We start from the raw sequence: 20,937 nt of genomic DNA, 5'->3' as shown, positions 1-20,937 counted from the left end.
GCTCCCCGGACCGCTTCCCGGACCCTTTTAAAGCCCCCACATCAAACCTAGGTGGTCAGGGAGGATCTACTCTGCCCCCTTATGGTCATTTCCCCCTTTGTTTTGGCCACCTCTTGTGTCTCGATCCTACCGAGACACAAGATGGCGGCCGCTTCGGACTGTTTAGAATGTTTACAGACACCGGGGAGCCAATCATCTTTCCGCGCGCAAGTCGCGTAGCGCGCCCGGAGCGCTCCCCGGTGCGAGTACCGGGTCGCGCTTACAGATATATATATTTTTTTGAACCTAAATTACTCAAAATCCACTATTGCACATATCTTGAGACCTAGCAAAGGCACATCGGGCTACCAGTCACTACAATTTTGCCAAGTTCCATAGAAATCCATTCAGCCGTTCAAGCTAAAAGTGAGTCCAACCGCCCTATGGAAAACTCAATGTTAAAAACACGTTTTGGGACCCCCCTTTTTTCTCAGCCCCCACTTCACGAAACCCCCCCAAACTTACAGGGGACGCTCAGAAACAAAATGTGCCATTTTCCAGAAAATTTCAGCCAATTCTGTCCTTCAACGCTAAAGTTATTCAACATAGAATTTTCAGAAATCCCCATTCGAAAAAATCATAACTATATATACCTACTGGCGACCGCCAGTAGGTAATATATATATATATATATATATATATATATATATAGTATCCCTGAGCGTTAAATTCCTCACCAATCGCAGAATTTAGTTAATCTTGCGTTCCACGGAGAACGCGAAATTGCTAAAAATTCCACGATCCGCTGCGTAGAGGAATTATGTTCTTACCAGGATGCTTGCCATCGCCGCTGAGTTTACTATATCGTTTGCGTGCATCATGAGACTTTGGTAGCCGGCCAAGAGAATGTGTGATTGCAAACACGTCATTCGCCGCGCCATCGGACACCGCAACAGTTTGCGATCATAAAAACGGCATTCGCTGCGCCATAGTGCACCACGAGAGGGACTGCAATCGCGAACACATCATTCGGACACCTGGCGGAATTTGGTGAAGCTCGCAATCGAGAAGAATAATATCTCAATCAGCATAAAACCTTATATAAAATGATGATTTGGAGGTAAAAAACTCCTCAGATTGACATTTGGCTGTCTTTTTTTGTACAAGGAGTCCTTTTTTTAAATTCTTTGTTTTTTTTAGAGGGAGGAAGAGCCACAGAGTCTCCAACTTCCTGTTGCTTTCCAAAAGGCTCCTCCAAGTGCTTTGTCCATCTCCTGTTCCTTTTTCATTTGGATTTTTGAGCCGGAAGAATCACTCTTAGTGTCTGCTACATCATTATCATTGGTTTGAGGACTTTGGATTTGAAATTTTACAAGTAAGTTGGTGTTGTTGTTTGTTTGATTGAGACATTGCAGTTGCTGCAACTACAATTTTGGTACTTTCATCATTTTAAAACAAAATGTTGTGGGTAGTCAGTAGGCTCAGAGGTAGTCAGGGGTGCATGAAACAACTGTTTCTTTGTGTTCTGTTGAATTTAAACATCATTTAGGGCTTGGCTGGCAATGGATTGAATTGCAAAATGTATTTTTTTGGGTGTATTTCAGTTTTTTACGTGCGTGCTAAATAAATGCCTTTGTTGTGTGTGCGGTGTGTTATGCTTGTTTAACTTGCAGACCTTGTTTAGCCCTGTGGATTTTCTTTTTTGTATTGTATTGCATTACAGGCAAAGCAGTGTGCTTTAGCATGCAGCCTTTGCCTGGCTATTATAGTCCTGTATTCAGTACATTGTTTCCCAGGCCTCCTGCTTGTTGCTTGTGATTTGTCAGTGTCCAGGTGCAGCTTTTGCCGTATAGGCCTGTATGTGTTTCCTTTGTGGCTTAGGCTTCTTGTTGTTGTGGCCATGAGGTTGGCGTCCATTTTGAAGCCAGGCAGTGTGCTTTTTTGCCATGGGCCTGCATTGTCTGTCTTCAGTTTCTTGTTGTTGTGGGCCTGGCCATTAGGCTGGTGGCCATTTTGAAGCCAGGCAGTGTGCTTTGTGCCATAGGCCTGCTTTATCTGACTTCAGTTTCTTGTTGTTGTGGGCCTGGCCATGTGGCTGGTAGCCATTTTGAAGCCCGGTGGTGTGCTTTTATCCATAGACCTATAAGCTTGTGGCCTAGTCTGCCAGCAGGCCTTTCATCCAGTAGGCCAAGAGGTAGTCAGGGGTGCATGAAACAACTGTTTGTGGGTGTTCTGTTGAATTTAAACATCATTTAGGGCATGGATGGCATTGAATTGAATTGCAAAATGTGTATTTTTGGGTGTATTTCAGTTTTTGGGTGTATGTTAAATAAATGCCTTTCTTGTGTGTGCAGTGTGTTCTGCTTGTGTACCTTGCAGACCTTGTTTAGCCCTGTGAATTTTTGTTTTTGCATTCTATTGCATTACAGGCAAAGCACTGTGGTTTGTTATGCATCCTTTACTTGGCTATTATAGGCCTGTTTTGAGTTCATTGATTTCCAGGACTCCTGCTTCTTGCTTCTGATTTGTGAGTGTCTATGTGGCTGGTGGCCATTTCTGTTAGGAGTTATAATTATGCTGTTTTTGCCAGATAGGCCTGCATGCGTTTCCTTTGTGACCTGGGCTTCTTGTTGTTGTGGGCCTGGCCATGAGGCTGGCAGCCATTTTGAAGCCAGGCAGTGTGCTTTTTGCCATAGGCTTGCATGGTCTGTCTTCAGTTTCTTTTTGCAGGCCTGGCCATGAGGCTGGTGGCCATTTTGAAGCCAGGCAGTGTGCTATTTGCAATAGGCCTGCACTGTATTTCTTCAGTTTCTTGTTCTTGTGGGCCTGGCCATGAGGCTGACAGCCCTTTTGAAGCCAGTCAGTGTGCTTTTTGACATAGGCCTGCAAGCTTGTGGCCTAGTCTGTCAACAGGCCTTTCATCCAGTAGGCACAGAAGTAGTCAGGGGTGCATGAAACAACTGTTTCAGTATGTTCTGTTGAATTTAAACATCATTTAGGGCACGGATGGCATTGGATTGAATTGCGAAATGTGTATTTTTGGGTGTAATTCAGTTTTTGGGTGTGTGTTAAATGAATGCCTTTGTTGTGTTTGCTGTGTGTTGTGTACCTTGCAGACCTTGTTTAGCCCTGTGGATTTTTGTTTTTGCATTTTTATGCATTACAGGCAAAGCAATGTCGTTTAACATGCAGCCTTGGATTGGCAATTATAGGCCTGTTTTCAGTACACTGTTTTCCAGGCCTACTGCTTGTTGCGTGTGATTTGTGGGTGTCCATAGGACTGGTGGCCATTTCTGGTGGGAGTTAAAAGTGTGCTGCTTTTGCCATTTATTTACAAAAGGGGGTGGTGATGAACAGAGTGTCTGAATTGAGCAGACCACTCTTACCCAGTCCAAAGATCAGGGCTTGATCCATCACCGTTATTTATCTCACTGCCCCATCCCAGCTCAGAACCTGGCTATATGCAAATCAGTCTGTCCCTGGCCCAGTGCATCATGGGAACAGGGCAGACTAAACTACCAAGCCAATTCTTTACCAGAAAGGAGACAAGCTACCGGGGACCGGTTTCTGGCATTTCAGCCTCTTCGGCCCGGCTTGCTTGAATCCTGATGGAGCAGTGAAAAAGGGACTCATGTCTGAGTATACCCTGCCACACCTATAGTGGCCAAAATCGATTTACAAAAGGGGGTGGTGATGAACAGAGTGTCTGAATTGAGCAGACCACTCTTACCCAGTCCAAAGATCAGGGCTTGATCCATCACCGTTATTTATCTCACTGCCCCATCCCAGCTCAGAACCTGGCTATATGCAAATCAGTCTGTCTCTGGCCCAGGGCATCATGGGAACAGGGCAGACTAAACTACCAAGCCAATTCTTCACCAGAAAGGAGACAAGCTACCGGTGTTGGATCTAGCCCTGATCTCTTGACTGGGTGAGAGTATTCTGTTTAATTCAGAGACTCTGTCCCTCACCACCCCTTGTTGTAAATATTTTTGTCCACCCTAAGCGTGGAAGGGTATACTCAGATGTGAGTCCCTTGCTCATTGCACCATCAGGATTCAAGCAAGCCGGGCCGAAGAGGCTGAAATGCCAGAAACCGGTCCCCGGTAGCTTGTTTCCTTCCCAGTGTAAGAATTGGCTTATGTAGTTTGGTTTGCCCTGTTCCCATCATGCACTGGGACAGGAACAGACTAATTTGCATACAGCCAGGTTCTGAAACTGGGATGGTGCAGTGAGCTAAAAAACGGTGTTGGATCTAGCCCTGATCTCTTGACTGGGTGAGAGTATTCTGTTTAATTCAGAGACTCTGTCCCTCACCACCCCTTGTTGTAAATATTTTTGTCCACCCTAAGCGTGGAAGGGTATACTCAGATGTGAGTCCCTTGCTCATTGCACCATCAGGATTCAAGCAAGCCGGGCCGAAGAGGCTGAAATGCCAGAAACCGGTCCCCGGTAGCTTGTTTCCTTCCCAGTGTAAGAATTGGCTTATGTAGTTTGGTTTGCCCTGTTCCCATCATGCACTGGGACAGGAACAGACTAATTTGCATACAGCCAGGTTCTGAAACTGGGATGGTGCAGTGAGCTAAAAAACGGTGTTGGATCTAGCCCTGATCTCTTGACTGGGTGAGAGTATTCTGTTTAATTCAGAGACTCTGTCCCTCACCACCCCTTGTTGTAAATATTTTTGTCCACCCTAAGCGTGGAAGGGTATACTCAGATGTGAGTCCCTTGCTCATTGCACCATCAGGATTCAAGCAAGCCGGGCCGAAGAGGCTGAAATGCCAGAAACCGGTCCCCGGTAGCTTGTTTCCTTCCCAGTGTAAGAATTGGCTTATGTAGTTTGGTTTGCCCTGTTCCCATCATGCACTGGGACAGGAACAGACTAATTTGCATACAGCCAGGTTCTGAAACTGGGATGGTGCAGTGAGCTAAAAAACGGTGTTGGATCTAGCCCTGATCTCTTGACTGGGTGAGAGTATTCTGTTTAATTCAGAGACTCTGTCCCTCACCACCCCTTGTTGTAAATATTTTTGTCCACCCTAAGCGTGGAAGGGTATACTCAGATGTGAGTCCCTTGCTCATTGCACCATCAGGATTCAAGCAAGCCGGGCCGAAGAGGCTGAAATGCCAGAAACCGGTCCCCGGTAGCTTGTTTCCTTCCCAGTGTAAGAATTGGCTTATGTAGTTTGGTTTGCCCTGTTCCCATCATGCACTGGGACAGGAACAGACTAATTTGCATACAGCCAGGTTCTGAAACTGGGATGGTGCAGTGAGCTAAAAAACGGTGTTGGATCTAGCCCTGATCTCTTGACTGGGTGAGAGTATTCTGTTTAATTCAGAGACTCTGTCCCTCACCACCCCTTGTTGTAAATATTTTTGTCCACCCTAAGCGTGGAAGGGTATACTCAGATGTGAGTCCCTTGCTCATTGCACCATCAGGATTCAAGCAAGCCGGGCCGAAGAGGCTGAAATGCCAGAAACCGGTCCCCGGTAGCTTGTTTCCTTCCCAGTGTAAGAATTGGCTTATGTAGTTTGGTTTGCCCTGTTCCCATCATGCACTGGGACAGGAACAGACTAATTTGCATACAGCCAGGTTCTGAAACTGGGATGGTGCAGTGAGCTAAAAAACGGTGTTGGATCTAGCCCTGATCTCTTGACTGGGTGAGAGTATTCTGTTTAATTCAGAGACTCTGTCCCTCACCACCCCTTGTTGTAAATATTTTTGTCCACCCTAAGCGTGGAAGGGTATACTCAGATGTGAGTCCCTTGCTCATTGCACCATCAGGATTCAAGCAAGCCGGGCCGAAGAGGCTGAAATGCCAGAAACCGGTCCCCGGTAGCTTGTTTCCTTCCCAGTGTAAGAATTGGCTTATGTAGTTTGGTTTGCCCTGTTCCCATCATGCACTGGGACAGGAACAGACTAATTTGCATACAGCCAGGTTCTGAAACTGGGATGGTGCAGTGAGCTAAAAAACGGTGTTGGATCTAGCCCTGATCTCTTGACTGGGTGAGAGTATTCTGTTTAATTCAGAGACTCTGTCCCTCACCACCCCTTGTTGTAAATATTTTTGTCCACCCTAAGCGTGGAAGGGTATACTCAGATGTGAGTCCCTTGCTCATTGCACCATCAGGATTCAAGCAAGCCGGGCCGAAGAGGCTGAAATGCCAGAAACCGGTCCCCGGTAGCTTGTTTCCTTCCCAGTGTAAGAATTGGCTTATGTAGTTTAGTTTGCCCTGTTCCCATCATGCACTGGGACAGGAACAGACTAATTTGCATACAGCCAGGTTCTGAAACTGGGATGGTGCAGTGAGCTAAAAAACGGTGTTGGATCTAGCCCTGATCTCTTGACTGGGTGAGAGTATTCTGTTTAATTCAGAGACTCTGTCCCTCACCACCCCTTGTTGTAAATATTTTTGTCCACCCTAAGCGTGGAAGGGTATACTCAGATGTGAGTCCCTTGCTCATTGCACCATCAGGATTCAAGCAAGCCGGGCCGAAGAGGCTGAAATGCCAGAAACCGGTCCCCGGTAGCTTGTTTCCTTCCCAGTGTAAGAATTGGCTTATGTAGTTTGGTTTGCCCTGTTCCCATCATGCACTGGGACAGGAACAGACTAATTTGCATACAGCCAGGTTCTGAAACTGGGATGGTGCAGTGAGCTAAAAAACGGTGTTGGATCTAGCCCTGATCTCTTGACTGGGTGAGAGTATTCTGTTTAATTCAGAGACTCTGTCCCTCACCACCCCTTGTTGTAAATATTTTTGTCCACCCTAAGCGTGGAAGGGTATACTCAGATGTGAGTCCCTTGCTCATTGCACCATCAGGATTCAAGCAAGCCGGGCCGAAGAGGCTGAAATGCCAGAAACCGGTCCCCGGTAGCTTGTTTCCTTCCCAGTGTAAGAATTGGCTTATGTAGTTTGGTTTGCCCTGTTCCCATCATGCACTGGGACAGGAACAGACTAATTTGCATACAGCCAGGTTCTGAAACTGGGATGGTGCAGTGAGCTAAAAAACGGTGTTGGATCTAGCCCTGATCTCTTGACTGGGTGAGAGTATTCTGTTTAATTCAGAGACTCTGTCCCTCACCACCCCTTGTTGTAAATATTTTTGTCCACCCTAAGCGTGGAAGGGTATACTCAGATGTGAGTCCCTTGCTCATTGCACCATCAGGATTCAAGCAAGCCGGGCCGAAGAGGCTGAAATGCCAGAAACCGGTCCCCGGTAGCTTGTTTCCTTCCCAGTGTAAGAATTGGCTTATGTAGTTTGGTTTGCCCTGTTCCCATCATGCACTGGGACAGGAACAGACTAATTTGCATACAGCCAGGTTCTGAAACTGGGATGGTGCAGTGAGCTAAAAAACGGTGTTGGATCTAGCCCTGATCTCTTGACTGGGTGAGAGTATTCTGTTTAATTCAGAGACTCTGTCCCTCACCACCCCTTGTTGTAAATATTTTTGTCCACCCTAAGCGTGGAAGGGTATACTCAGATGTGAGTCCCTTGCTCATTGCACCATCAGGATTCAAGCAAGCCGGGCCGAAGAGGCTGAAATGCCAGAAACCGGTCCCCGGTAGCTTGTTTCCTTCCCAGTGTAAGAATTGGCTTATGTAGTTTGGTTTGCCCTGTTCCCATCATGCACTGGGACAGGAACAGACTAATTTGCATACAGCCAGGTTCTGAAACTGGGATGGTGCAGTGAGCTAAAAAACGGTGTTGGATCTAGCCCTGATCTCTTGACTGGGTGAGAGTATTCTGTTTAATTCAGAGACTCTGTCCCTCACCACCCCTTGTTGTAAATATTTTTGTCCACCCTAAGCGTGGAAGGGTATACTCAGATGTGAGTCCCTTGCTCATTGCACCATCAGGATTCAAGCAAGCCGGGCCGAAGAGGCTGAAATGCCAGAAACCGGTCCCCGGTAGCTTGTTTCCTTCCCAGTGTAAGAATTGGCTTATGTAGTTTGGTTTGCCCTGTTCCCATCATGCACTGGGACAGGAACAGACTAATTTGCATACAGCCAGGTTCTGAAACTGGGATGGTGCAGTGAGCTAAAAAACGGTGTTGGATCTAGCCCTGATCTCTTGACTGGGTGAGAGTATTCTGTTTAATTCAGAGACTCTGTCCCTCACCACCCCTTGTTGTAAATATTTTTGTCCACCCTAAGCGTGGAAGGGTATACTCAGATGTGAGTCCCTTGCTCATTGCACCATCAGGATTCAAGCAAGCCGGGCCGAAGAGGCTGAAATGCCAGAAACCGGTCCCCGGTAGCTTGTTTCCTTCCCAGTGTAAGAATTGGCTTATGTAGTTTGGTTTGCCCTGTTCCCATCATGCACTGGGACAGGAACAGACTAATTTGCATACAGCCAGGTTCTGAAACTGGGATGGTGCAGTGAGCTAAAAAACGGTGTTGGATCTAGCCCTGATCTCTTGACTGGGTGAGAGTATTCTGTTTAATTCAGAGACTCTGTCCCTCACCACCCCTTGTTGTAAATATTTTTGTCCACCCTAAGCGTGGAAGGGTATACTCAGATGTGAGTCCCTTGCTCATTGCACCATCAGGATTCAAGCAAGCCGGGCCGAAGAGGCTGAAATGCCAGAAACCGGTCCCCGGTAGCTTGTTTCCTTCCCAGTGTAAGAATTGGCTTATGTAGTTTGGTTTGCCCTGTTCCCATCATGCACTGGGACAGGAACAGACTAATTTGCATACAGCCAGGTTCTGAAACTGGGATGGTGCAGTGAGCTAAAAAACGGTGTTGGATCTAGCCCTGATCTCTTGACTGGGTGAGAGTATTCTGTTTAATTCAGAGACTCTGTCCCTCACCACCCCTTGTTGTAAATATTTTTGTCCACCCTAAGCGTGGAAGGGTATACTCAGATGTGAGTCCCTTGCTCATTGCACCATCAGGATTCAAGCAAGCCGGGCCGAAGAGGCTGAAATGCCAGAAACCGGTCCCCGGTAGCTTGTTTCCTTCCCAGTGTAAGAATTGGCTTATGTAGTTTGGTTTGCCCTGTTCCCATCATGCACTGGGACAGGAACAGACTAATTTGCATACAGCCAGGTTCTGAAACTGGGATGGTGCAGTGAGCTAAAAAACGGTGTTGGATCTAGCCCTGATCTCTTGACTGGGTGAGAGTATTCTGTTTAATTCAGAGACTCTGTCCCTCACCACCCCTTGTTGTAAATATTTTTGTCCACCCTAAGCGTGGAAGGGTATACTCAGATGTGAGTCCCTTGCTCATTGCACCATCAGGATTCAAGCAAGCCGGGCCGAAGAGGCTGAAATGCCAGAAACCGGTCCCCGGTAGCTTGTTTCCTTCCCAGTGTAAGAATTGGCTTATGTAGTTTGGTTTGCCCTGTTCCCATCATGCACTGGGACAGGAACAGACTAATTTGCATACAGCCAGGTTCTGAAACTGGGATGGTGCAGTGAGCTAAAAAACGGTGTTGGATCTAGCCCTGATCTCTTGACTGGGTGAGAGTATTCTGTTTAATTCAGAGACTCTGTCCCTCACCACCCCTTGTTGTAAATGCTTTTGCCATTTAGGCCTGCATAGTTTTCCTCTTGACGTTCTGCTGCCATCCATCCCCTTTGCCAGCTGCAGCTCCCTGAATGATGTGATAAGCAAATAATGTAATGCCAAACAGGGTCCACTTCCATTAAATTTCTATTTTTGTTGTTGTTCCTTTTCTTTTCTATCCTTCCTGAGAGTGTATACAGTATACCATGAAAGTCCTTGTTGACAAAGTCTCACAAATGGCTACACTAAGTTGCACATGTTGTTTGTTTGTGTACACTAATAGTAATCGAACCACAACAACAAATGCAACATTTCACTGATGTTCTTCTCCTGGCTTTTCTGCTTTTAGGTGCACAAAAAGACAGAGGAGGAGGTGACATCATCACCCATTGTACAGCCAGACAGAAGTCCTACTGCGCACCACGTCACGACCACAGACATCTCTGCAACTTGTGTACCTGCGTCCTGCTGACATCTGAAGAAGATGGCCCCAAAGAAAGGTACCAGGTCCTCCAGTACCAAGAAAGTTGCCACTGAAAAGTAGAAGGAACAGAAGAAGGAAGTGGCACTTGCCAAGACTTGTGTGCCTCTCTCAGTGTTTTTTGGGGAAAAAACATACCCCTGCAGCAGCGTTGTCTGGCGGGGACCAAGCTGGGAGCAGCACCTCCGCATCAGTGGGTCCACCCCACCAACCTAGGCCCAAGCCCATGAGTGTGGCAGAGTTAGCCCATCTACTAAAGAGCAGTGATATAGAAATTAAATTATTGCAAATTAGTACACAATCAACACACTCACAGGTGGAAACTCAGCAGATAAGTGGGCAACAACAGCCACAACAAAAGCTGCAACAACAGCTGCAACAACAGGTGCAGCAGTAGGCGCAACAACAGCCACAGCCACAGCCTGAACCACAGCCGGAACCACAGCCTGAACAACAGCTGCAAAGACTGCCCACAATAGTAGTTGTTCCTCCTGAAGTAGGGGCAGTTCAGGAAATCAAGCTTTTTGCAGACAAAGAGGAGCAAGCCACTGTCTCAGAAGATCCATTGTCTTTCAGACCCCCAGCAAGGAAAAAGAGGGTTAGTCCATCAACTTCTTTTTTAAGCCCTGCTTCTGATGATCGAGATGCCACTTGGAAGCCACCAGCTCAGTCTGAGAGTGATGCATGCCACAAGACAAGGCTAGTGAAAAGGACGATTCCAGAAAGCTTCAGAGTTATGGAGGTAGATGTACAAGAGGGGGATGATGATGATGACGAGCAAGTGATCATGAACATCACTCCCTGCCCAGGGGAGATGGAGGCCAACATTAATAGACTATCCAAAATCGCTGCGAGGGATGTAGCACGGATACCACCAACACAGGTAACACCAACAACACAACCTCCAGCTTTTTTATTTACATTTGCAAAGGCCTGGCCCAGACCTACATCCAGCTTAACCACCATCTCAATAGGTAGTGGTATTGTAACTGCACAGAGACAAATTCCAGGCACACCCTCCAGTTCATCTGGCATTGAGAGTGGAACCTCCAGCAGCGCTAGAAAGTTCTTCTTTTCGGTTAGCACTAGGGAGGAGAACATTGCTATATGCCCAATTTTTCGGCAGGTTGTTAGGCGGGGTAAGCTTGTTACAAACTATGGTACCGGAGGCCAAACAAGTTATCTAAAAAAATACCACATCATCCAGTGGGAGGCTCACCTACTTCGCTTAGAAAAAAGTAAAACTGAACCTATTGCTGTTCTTGAGAATAAAGAAGTAGGGGAAGATGTGATCACGGTGGAAGGTGAACAAGAGGGAGACATGTCTAGCCCTGTCCCCAGCAGTGTAGTGGTACCGCCCACATCCTCAGCAAAATCTCAGTATCCTCGTAGTAAGAGTCAGGCTGAGACACCAGGGCAACCGAGTGTACACTCACTGCAATGAGAAAAAGTGCATCGTCATTGAGCCTAGTTGGGTTCAAGAAGGCATCTGTACCACAAAGGAAAAAAATCCAGCCTACCATTGACAGCATGCTTAGGTCGGAGGGAGAGTACCAACGCGACCACCCAATGGCACAGTTGTACAATGCAAAGCTGGCTAAAATGTTAGTGCTGGACCTTCTCCTTTTTTCATTTGTGGAAGGGGTGGGTTTCCGTGAATTTGTGTCAGCCATCTGCCCTAAATGGAATGTTCCCAGCCGGTCCTATTTCACCAAAGTTGCTGTTCCAGCACTACATCATGATGTGCTCGAATTGGTTGGACACACTTTGCAGCAGAGTGCTGTTCACAATATCCACCTGACAACAGACTGTGGACCAGTTGCCAAGCCACTGATTAAATGTGCATCACTACACACTGGGTCTCTTTTGTGGGGGGTTAGAAAAAAGCTATCTGAAGTAGGTGCTGTTGGCACAGCTGAGAATTTTAATGCTACTTGGAAACATGCCACTGTAATCATGTTCGCTAAAGAGAAATCGCATACTGCTGCAAACATTTTGGGAGAGTTTAACAGCAAGGTCTTTGAATGGCCGCGCCCAAGAGGGCTTAACATTGGTTTTGTTACCACGGATAATGGCTGTAATGTACTTAAGGCCATGGAGTTTGGTGCCTATTTCAGGGTCCCGTGATTGGTGCACTGCATTAACATTATAGTTCAAGACTTTCTGAAAAAATAAGCCATAGTCAGCAACTTACTGACCACCTGCCACAAAATATGCACTCCTTTCAGCCATTCTTTTGAAGCCCGGAAGCAGCTGAGGATCATTCAACGTGACTATAGAATGCCAGTCAAAGCAACATGACTATACAATGCCAGGAGGTGGCAACATGTTGGAACTCAACGTATTACATGCTTGATCATCTGTTTGAGCAGTACAGACCAATCAATGAATTTGTCATGCGAAGGGCGGATGATCCTGTGAAAGGCATGACCCTTCAGATGGATCAATGGTGCCTAGTTAAAGGTTTGACAGAGATGCTTCTTCCTTTCAAAGTCTTCACATGTGAAGTCAGCAAGGAGCACTGTACTATGGGCCCAGCTATTCCATTGTTGCGCTTGCTAGAGCCACAGCTGATGGAGGTGTCTGAAGCGTACATAGGTGTGGAGGAACAAAAGAAGCATATGAGTTGGTGGAGGGCTTCTCCTGTCGCTTAACTGAAAATGCAAGGATGCAAACTAAGATTTTGTTACAAGAACATTACATTTGTGCCGCAATTCTGGATTCACTGTACAAATCGGCTCTGAACAGTAAGACATTACTTCCTTTTTTGGAAGTGGATGTTGTCCAGTACAAAACTTAGATAGTTGAGGCAGCCAGTAAATTGGAAAATGAATGGCTGGTAATAAAATACCCTCTACTCAAACCCACAACAAGTACTGCAGCAGGGCATCCAGCTTCAAGTTCAACATCAGAGCCTGAGGACAGTGCATTTGGCTCACAGTAGTCACCAACACCAACACTATCGACAATAGCATGAACCGGATCATCAGCCCCATTAAAACTGGAACAGGATTGGTATTTACAGCAAGGACCTGCTATGTCCAGTGCTGAATGAAAGACAAAAGAAGACGAACAAAGTTTAGCACCCCTGAACATTAAGTGGATGGTCCAGGCCTATCTGGATGACCCAACAGAGGTCTACATTGATCAAAACCCATTGCGGGATTGGTATAGCAAAAGGGGCCAATGGCCAGTGCTCAGGAGGCTGCCGATAAACTATCTGGCTTGCCCTGTCGCAAGTGTCTCTTCTGAACGTGTTTTCAGTGCTGCTGGTTCCATTGTAACAGTAAAAAAGACCCAACACATGGTGAGATTAACCTTGATGAAAATGAATCAGCAACTTATAGCACTGAATTACACATTACATGAATCAACGCAGGAAGATGAGGATAGCGGCTCAGGTGAGGAAGTAGCATATTAGATGATGATTACCTACTTCTGGTTGAACCCCCCGAGTTTGAGGATGAGCTATACTTCCCTGACAACTAGGCTTCCGCTTTTTACTGTCTTCCTCTCTTATTTACTTTTATTTGTGTGTCTGTCTTTCTGGTTGGAAACTTAGAATCACAACAAATCCATCACCACCGTTTTCTAGTCTTTTATTGCCATTTATGAGTGTCAGCTGTCTGCATTTCAGTCCACTCCTCTGAGTCCTGGTCCTCCATCCTCCTGAATCGCCCTAAATCTATTGCCCTCAAGCCAGATGATGATTGGATGTAGCATAATAGAAGAAAAAAGAAAATCTTGCCTCGTTGAGTCCCTCAAAAAAAAATGAAACATGATGATGACTACTATAGCTATCCTCCTTTCCGTGCCGAGAGAGACTGCACATTAACTGAAGATGAAAAGGAACAGGTAATGAATTATGCCATGGATTGGATGCTGACTGAGTGATTTGTGTTGTTGTTGTTTGTTGTGCATGAAGTTAATTCATTGTGTACTATTATCTAATCTACATACTAAAAGTAACTCAAGACAATGTTTCTTTTCCTTCTTGTTTGTTAATAACACATTTGTACTTTTACTCTAGTCCGATCCATTGCAGTTTGAATATGGAAAGGGGACACAATCTGTACACTGCACACTGAGTTGGACAACACCATGATGATGACCATGAAAACAGTGACATAATATATTCGCAATCACTCAGTAGGATCCGAGATGATTGATGGAATAAGTCAGGGCCTTTCATGAGTGGCATGAAAGGTAAACAAGTTAACAACAACCACTGCAGACCTACATGTCTGTGTAGTGGTGGAATCGAGTGTGGTGGTATGACTGACAGCGGTGCATTGATTTAGTGATTTAATTTGTAAAATGCTTTGTTGCTGTATATGTGCTTTGTCTGCCTCTGTCAAAAAATGTGCGGTAAATGGAGGATGGGTCACGGGTGCCATGGGCCTGCACTGTCCTGTTGTTGTTGGAGGTTAATGCTGGAAACAGAGTAACAGACTAGAGTAAACATGATGTATCCATGCTGCCTCTGAAAGTATTCTTGTTGCACTCCACCGTAATTTATGCATTTTTTTCTACTTTATTTTTCAATATCCATTTTGTTTAACCATCTACAATTATAGGCCAGCCCTTACCATGTGCTATACTGGGATAAACAACTCACACTTACCTTACCAATGAATCTACATCTGGCAGGCAGGCAGTGGCATAACCCAAGATTGATGGCTGGAGTGTCCATGGAAGGGAGGACCAAGACGAATGCCAAGATGCAACTCATTTTTACCAGGATAACATACAGTAACAGTATCAACTTTCATCATCTTTTAAAAAATGTGAATAATTTTTTGTCTTCAATCATTACTAATGTGTGTTGTTGTTATTATTATGTATGCTCTCTGCTTATAATTAAATTCATCCCTACAGCTATCTTTGAATTTTTGTTGCTATCTTTAAAAGTAAGCCCAGGCGGGTACAACAGAGCAAAAAACTGTATGTAATTCAGGTCTCTCGGATGGCAGACAGGCAAGGCAAATGGCATAATATACTGCTGCTCTGTACTGTCTAATTGTCTAGTTGTAGTTAGTAAGTACTACTTATCATGAATCATCAAGTTATCATCATCATGCATGCATTTCCTTTTTCTCCCTTAATAGTTTTATGGATATGGTAGTCTGCCAAGATTGTGTTTTGTTGTTGTCCATGCGAACTGGTTTACTTTGTCAAACCTTTCCCAAAAACCCCCATCCCAACCATTCATCAAACCATAACCCTCTTCCCCCAGGCTGTGTGAATTATTGAGGTGTGACTAAATTAAATGTACACCAATAATTTATCACACGCTTGGTAGGCCGGATGTGGTGAAAGCAACATTAATTCAATTTCAAGGCAGGGCAGGATCTTCTTCTGCTTGCCCACCCATGAGCAGTATATTTGTGAGGTACGTTTTTTTACCAAAGAAACCGAATCCATCAGCATGAATTGCCGGCATCAATTGGATTTGTTGTTATCCTCATACACAGCACTAACAGTTATGCTTGTGTTGTGTGTACTGTACGCCTAGTCGAGTGACTCAACACCACTACAGTTTTAACTAGGCTTTCCCCGCCATCATTATGTTTTATTTTATTTCGGCATATTATTGTTTGGCAGTAAGTTCTGTACTGTACTTTGTTCTACTACTCCTCCCACAGTCTCCCTCGGATGACTGACTGTCTCATTTTCTTTTTTTGCAAATGCTACTGCCAGTGTCTACTACTACTACTACTACCACAACCATGGCATGGTGAGAAACCAATCCACCATCACCATGCAGCCATAGCTGTGCCTAAGTTAAACATCAAGCACAGGTAAGAGAATAAGTTTGAGGGAGGAATAATTAATAATGGAAATGTTTTCAATAATTCAATTTCTCACATCCCTTGAGTCCAGTTGCAGAATGCATAGACTAGGAGAGACTGGCAGTACTAATAGGACAAGTCACTCAGTGAGGGGTACCACATCTATCTGTTTGAGTCTTGCAAAGTCAGCCAATTATTTAAATCAAACGAAGGCTGTGGCCCTGCAGCAGCAAGGAAACAGTGTGATATAAAACAGTAACCCCACCCACAAAACATTAACAACATTGTATGCAAAGTATGAATATATCATTTAATCCCCTAACAAAAAATAAACTATGTAAAAAATCCCACAACAACACCTGACCCACCCCTGTCCCTCACCCCAACCATTGTCCAAAATGAAAAAGTCCAACAGATTGAATGTCCAATTGTCCATGTCCATAAGTAAAGTGAAACCCCCAAAGCCCTATTCCTACCCACCAAAGAAGCAATAAAAAAGGGGCAATCAACAGGGTCTGTTCATCGGCGGGCTTGCCTCTCCAGGACACGAATACGCTCCTCTAGGCGGGCCAACCAGTGCTTTAATGCGCAGCAGGTGCATCCACAGGGGCGACAGCAGTGCTACTAAATGATGTGCGGCGGCGGGTGGCTGACAGACGGTGGCGCCGTAACATTGGAGGACGGAACACTTAGCCTTCCGGAAGCCGACTTTGTTGTTTTGACTCCATCCATATAGACCCTGATTGACGCCGGCTCTAACTTTAGCACCATATTCACCAGCTGCCCTAGCTTCAAGGACTGCAGCCTTGGACTCTTCTGAGACACTCCACCAAGCGTGTCTCCATCTCTTGTTAGGGACTTCCAGCCTTCCGAGTTAACACAGCCTTGAAGCGCTCAGGTTCCCCAAGAACATACGCCCCTCCACCCCAGACTATTGATGGTGTGGCCCCAGACCACTGCAATATAAACCAATGTAACCTGGTCCTGATGATGGCCTAACATTCCTACAGGCTGAAATGCCGTCGACTCCACAGCGAAATTTCCAGCGCTCTCTTCAAGGATACCTACACAAATTAATTGTATTACACTTTCATAGACCGTTAGGGTATCCTGAATTTGGATAATTTTAGTTCACTTGTTTGCCATTGCACCCTCCACAGTCGCTGTACATACCACCTCACTTTGTCTCTTGCACCGTCACAAGCCTTCACAAGCACTTGTGTGCACAGTATCCAACAGGTTACATGCCATTTAATATAGTGGATTGTTTTCCATCTATTACCTTCAGATCAACCACTGGCTATGATATATCTGTGGAGTTGTGTGTGACTAAAGTTGTATGTATGTTGATATGAAAGTGTAGGCATGTGGGTTTGCTGTGATGATGTGAATACGTTATTTTTATATTAAATGATAAGATAATGCAATTATTTATGCAAATATTATGTATTGAGAAAGCTTGCTGTTCCATGTAATAAAATCTTTATATTTTTGCAATTATTTTGTGAAGTCCATATTTGTGGTTCAGGGGTTCATGCAAGTATATAAGGACCTATCTGTAGGCCTACACTAGATCTTTACGGGCAGGCTATTTCTGTTCTCCTTTGTTTATTGCATTTTCCCCGCCTACCTGCCTTGAAGTGATGAGGGATTCTATTGAGTACATGCCATTTAATGTAACGCAAAAACAACTACGGGGTGGCTCTAATCAGCAAGGCTGAGCCGGGCTAGCAAGAGACAAAAGAAAAGTGCCAATGCTGATATGGATAATTTAATAAAGCAAATGACCAAACAGAACTTGAAGAAACAATCAAGAACGGGAGTTACTACTTATTAGTTTTGTATTTTGACATTGTTGGATAAACGGAAGATTTATACTTTTTTCATTTTTTTAAACAGGGGGACATATTCAAAAAGGACACACAGGAATGGGGGGAACTGGCTACTGTTCATCAGTCATACAATGTTTCAAACATATCACAGACATTCAAAACACATTCACACCACTCAGGAGGAGGGACTATAAAGAGCATAAACTACAATCTTAAAATATATACAATCTCTACTACAAAAGAAACAGAAAGCCACAGTCTGCGGCTGCAATTTTTACAAAAAATGGAAAAACAAATAGTTTTTTTAAAGTACAATCCAGGTTAGATCTAAAAGAAACTTTTACAACTAAAAAGGCTTGGTATTGTACTAGCGACTAGGAGAAAATAAATTGGATGATCCTGTCGCTCTCGCAGACACAGTATGGCAAGAACCTACGCGTTTCGAATCCCGCTGGTTTTCATGGGATTCTCTTCAGGGCCTTATGTAGTATCACTAAGTGAAGATGCCAGTAATGGAAGGGAGTCCAGAGGAATCACGAACTCAGTTGTCTGTATCTGATAGGTACACTGTGCAGGTCTTTATCTTTGAAATGGGGGCCAGGTGAAATCTCAATGAAAAAACAAGACTGGAAAGATTCTACCAGAAAAAAGGGGGGATCGTAGGTAGTGCTCCAGATGGCAGAGTGAATTTATTAATTTATAGTAACTGTCTCAACCAGTCTGGGTCCATCACGAAAACTGATGGAAGGTGCCCAAACGATGGAGCGGATTATGAATCGCTTTTGATAAAATACAGGCGGTGTGGCAGGTAAAAAAGAAGCCAATATTGAATTGCCGCCTAATGAATGGACGAGGGCTCTACAAAGTTAGAGCTTCACAAACGAGTAAAAGTTGCTTTTATAGGTAATTCAAGAATGAAAACGACCGTCGGACCGCTCGCGGTCTAAATGGCACTGCTTCCCGGCGCATGCGTGTAGCAGCATGCGCCGGGAAGCAGTGCCGTTTAGAAAGCACCATTTGACGAATCTTCGCAAAAATATCAAAACTAATAGCTTGCTCTGGTTAGCTCCCATCTCGAAAGTTTTGGGGTGATTAGTTGGGTGGGGGCATAGAAAAAAGGGGGGTCCCAAAACATGTTTTTTCCATGTTAATTTCCATAGGAAATTTTGTTGCAGCTACAGCTCGAAGTGACATAGCAATTGTTCCAGAGTACACATTTAGCTTTAAATGGTGTGAATCCATTCTGTAGTTCCTGAGAAATTTACAAATAAATAATATCGATATCTGAGGGTTAAGCAGGAATTGTGAACGCTCCCGAGCATGAGCTTCATTCTGATTTGCTGTCAACACTCAAAACCAGGTAGTGCTGGCAGCCATCTTGTGACTCGGTAGTCAGAAGAAAAAAGGGTATTAAATGATGAAAAAAAGAAAAGGGGGTAGGGTAGAAACACCCTGACCCCTAAACCTGGCCAGGGGGTTCTACAAAAACCCCCACGGCCTCCAAAAGTTTTTTTTATTTCAGCGGAATTCGCACTGTGTGTGCAAATCCAGCTGAAAAAATCAAAATAAAAAGTGCGGTATGCTGTGCTTTGTTTTAATGAGTCCCGGGTAAGCGTGGGCGGAAAATCCGTTCCGCTCGCGGATTTTGCGGATTTTCGGGAAATCCGCAATCCGCGAGATTTGCGGATTTCCCGCAAAATCCGCAAATTCGCACGCAGCGGATTTTTTTGGCGGCGCGCGGCGTTGGTGATACAATTTTTGCGGCGCGCGGCGTTTATCATCGTTTGCCGAGTTGTTTTTTTCGATAGTTTGCGAGTGCTGCGCCATTTTGGATCTTGCTGTGTGATCCCGCGGGAATTGGCGAGCGCGATTACGTCATCGCGGCTTGCCAGCGAGAGTTTGTCAACGCGAGTACGGCGAGATCACGTCTCGCGGTACTTCGCAAATTGCGAGATTTGAGATGCGGCGCGCGAAAATATAAATTTGCAATTCTGCACAAGAAATCCACCAGCAAGCAGCATAAACCTTCTAGAAATGATGATTTTTATGTGAATAACTCCTTAGTTTGACATTTGCCTGCACTTTTTTAGCGAGGAGTCCATTTTGGGGAGGGGGGCAGGGGGGTGGGAGGAAGGAAGTGCCCCATAGTCTTCAACTTCCTGTTCCTGTTCAGCAGGCTCCTCCCAGTGCTTTGTCCATCTCCTGGTCACTTTTCATTCGGATGTGGACCTGGAAGGATTACCTTTTGTGGATGCTGCTGGATCTTTGGATTTGAGGCCTTTTTGACTTTCTTTGGATCACTGTTGGATTAGAAATTTTACAAGTAAGTTTGTTTGGGGCATTACAGTTGCTGCAACTAAAATTTTGGGATTTTCGATTTTTTTGCTGTTTTGGGGCCTTTTCCCAGGGGTACTCAGTGGTGGGTGGACTGATTCTTTCTGTGGGTTGTCTTGAATTTAAACATCATGGAGGCCATAGATGAATTGGGATTGTGCTGATTTTTCTGTGTTTTTCGATTTTTTTTTTTTGTAAAATTTTGTGTTTTTCGATTTTTGACCTGTTGTTGGGGCCTTGACCAGGGGTAGTGAGTGGTGCATGGGGCCTAGTCTTTCTGTGGGCTGTCTTGAATTTAAACATCATGGATGGAATGGGATTGTGCTGATTTTGCAGTGTTTTTCGATTTTTGGGGGTGTTCATGGGGAGGGACATGCCATGTGGCTGGTGGCCATTTTGAGTGCAGCTACAGGCACTGGCCATGTGCTGGCAGGCAAGTGGCCATTTTAAATGCAGGCTTTGTTGTTAGGCCTCCAACCATTTTGCCTACTTTTCAACCTTTATTTATGCCAGGGGTAGTGAGTCTTGCATGGGCCTAGTATTTCTGTGGGTTGTCTTGAATTTAAACATCATGGAGGCCATAGATGAATTGGGATTGTGCTGATTTTTCTGTGTTTTTCGATTTTTTTTTTTTGTAAAATTTTGTGTTTTTCGATTTTTGACCTGTTGTTGGGGCCTTGACCAGGGGTAGTGAGTGGTGCATGGGGCCTAGTCTTTCTGTGGGCTGTCTTGAATTTAAACATCATGGATGGAATGGGATTGTGCTGATTTTGCAGTGTTTTTCGATTTTTGGGGGTGTTCATGGGGAGGGACATGCCATGTGGCTGGTGGCCATTTTGAGTGCAGCTACAGGCACTTGCCATGTGCTGGCAGGCAAGTGGCCATTTTGAATGCAGGCTTTGTTGTTAGGCCTCCAACCATTTTGCCTACTTTTCAACCTTTATTTATGCCAGGGGTAGTGAGTCTTGCATGGGCCTAGTATTTCTGTGGGTTGTCTTGAATTTAA

The sequence above is a fragment of the Lissotriton vulgaris genome, chromosome 2_1, assembly GCF_964263255.1.
Source record: "Lissotriton vulgaris chromosome 2_1, aLisVul1.2, whole genome shotgun sequence".
Taxonomy (NCBI): Eukaryota; Metazoa; Chordata; class Amphibia; order Caudata; family Salamandridae; genus Lissotriton; species Lissotriton vulgaris.
The sequence above is the reverse complement of the archived record's forward strand: the minus strand, read 5'-3'. Positions refer to the sequence as shown.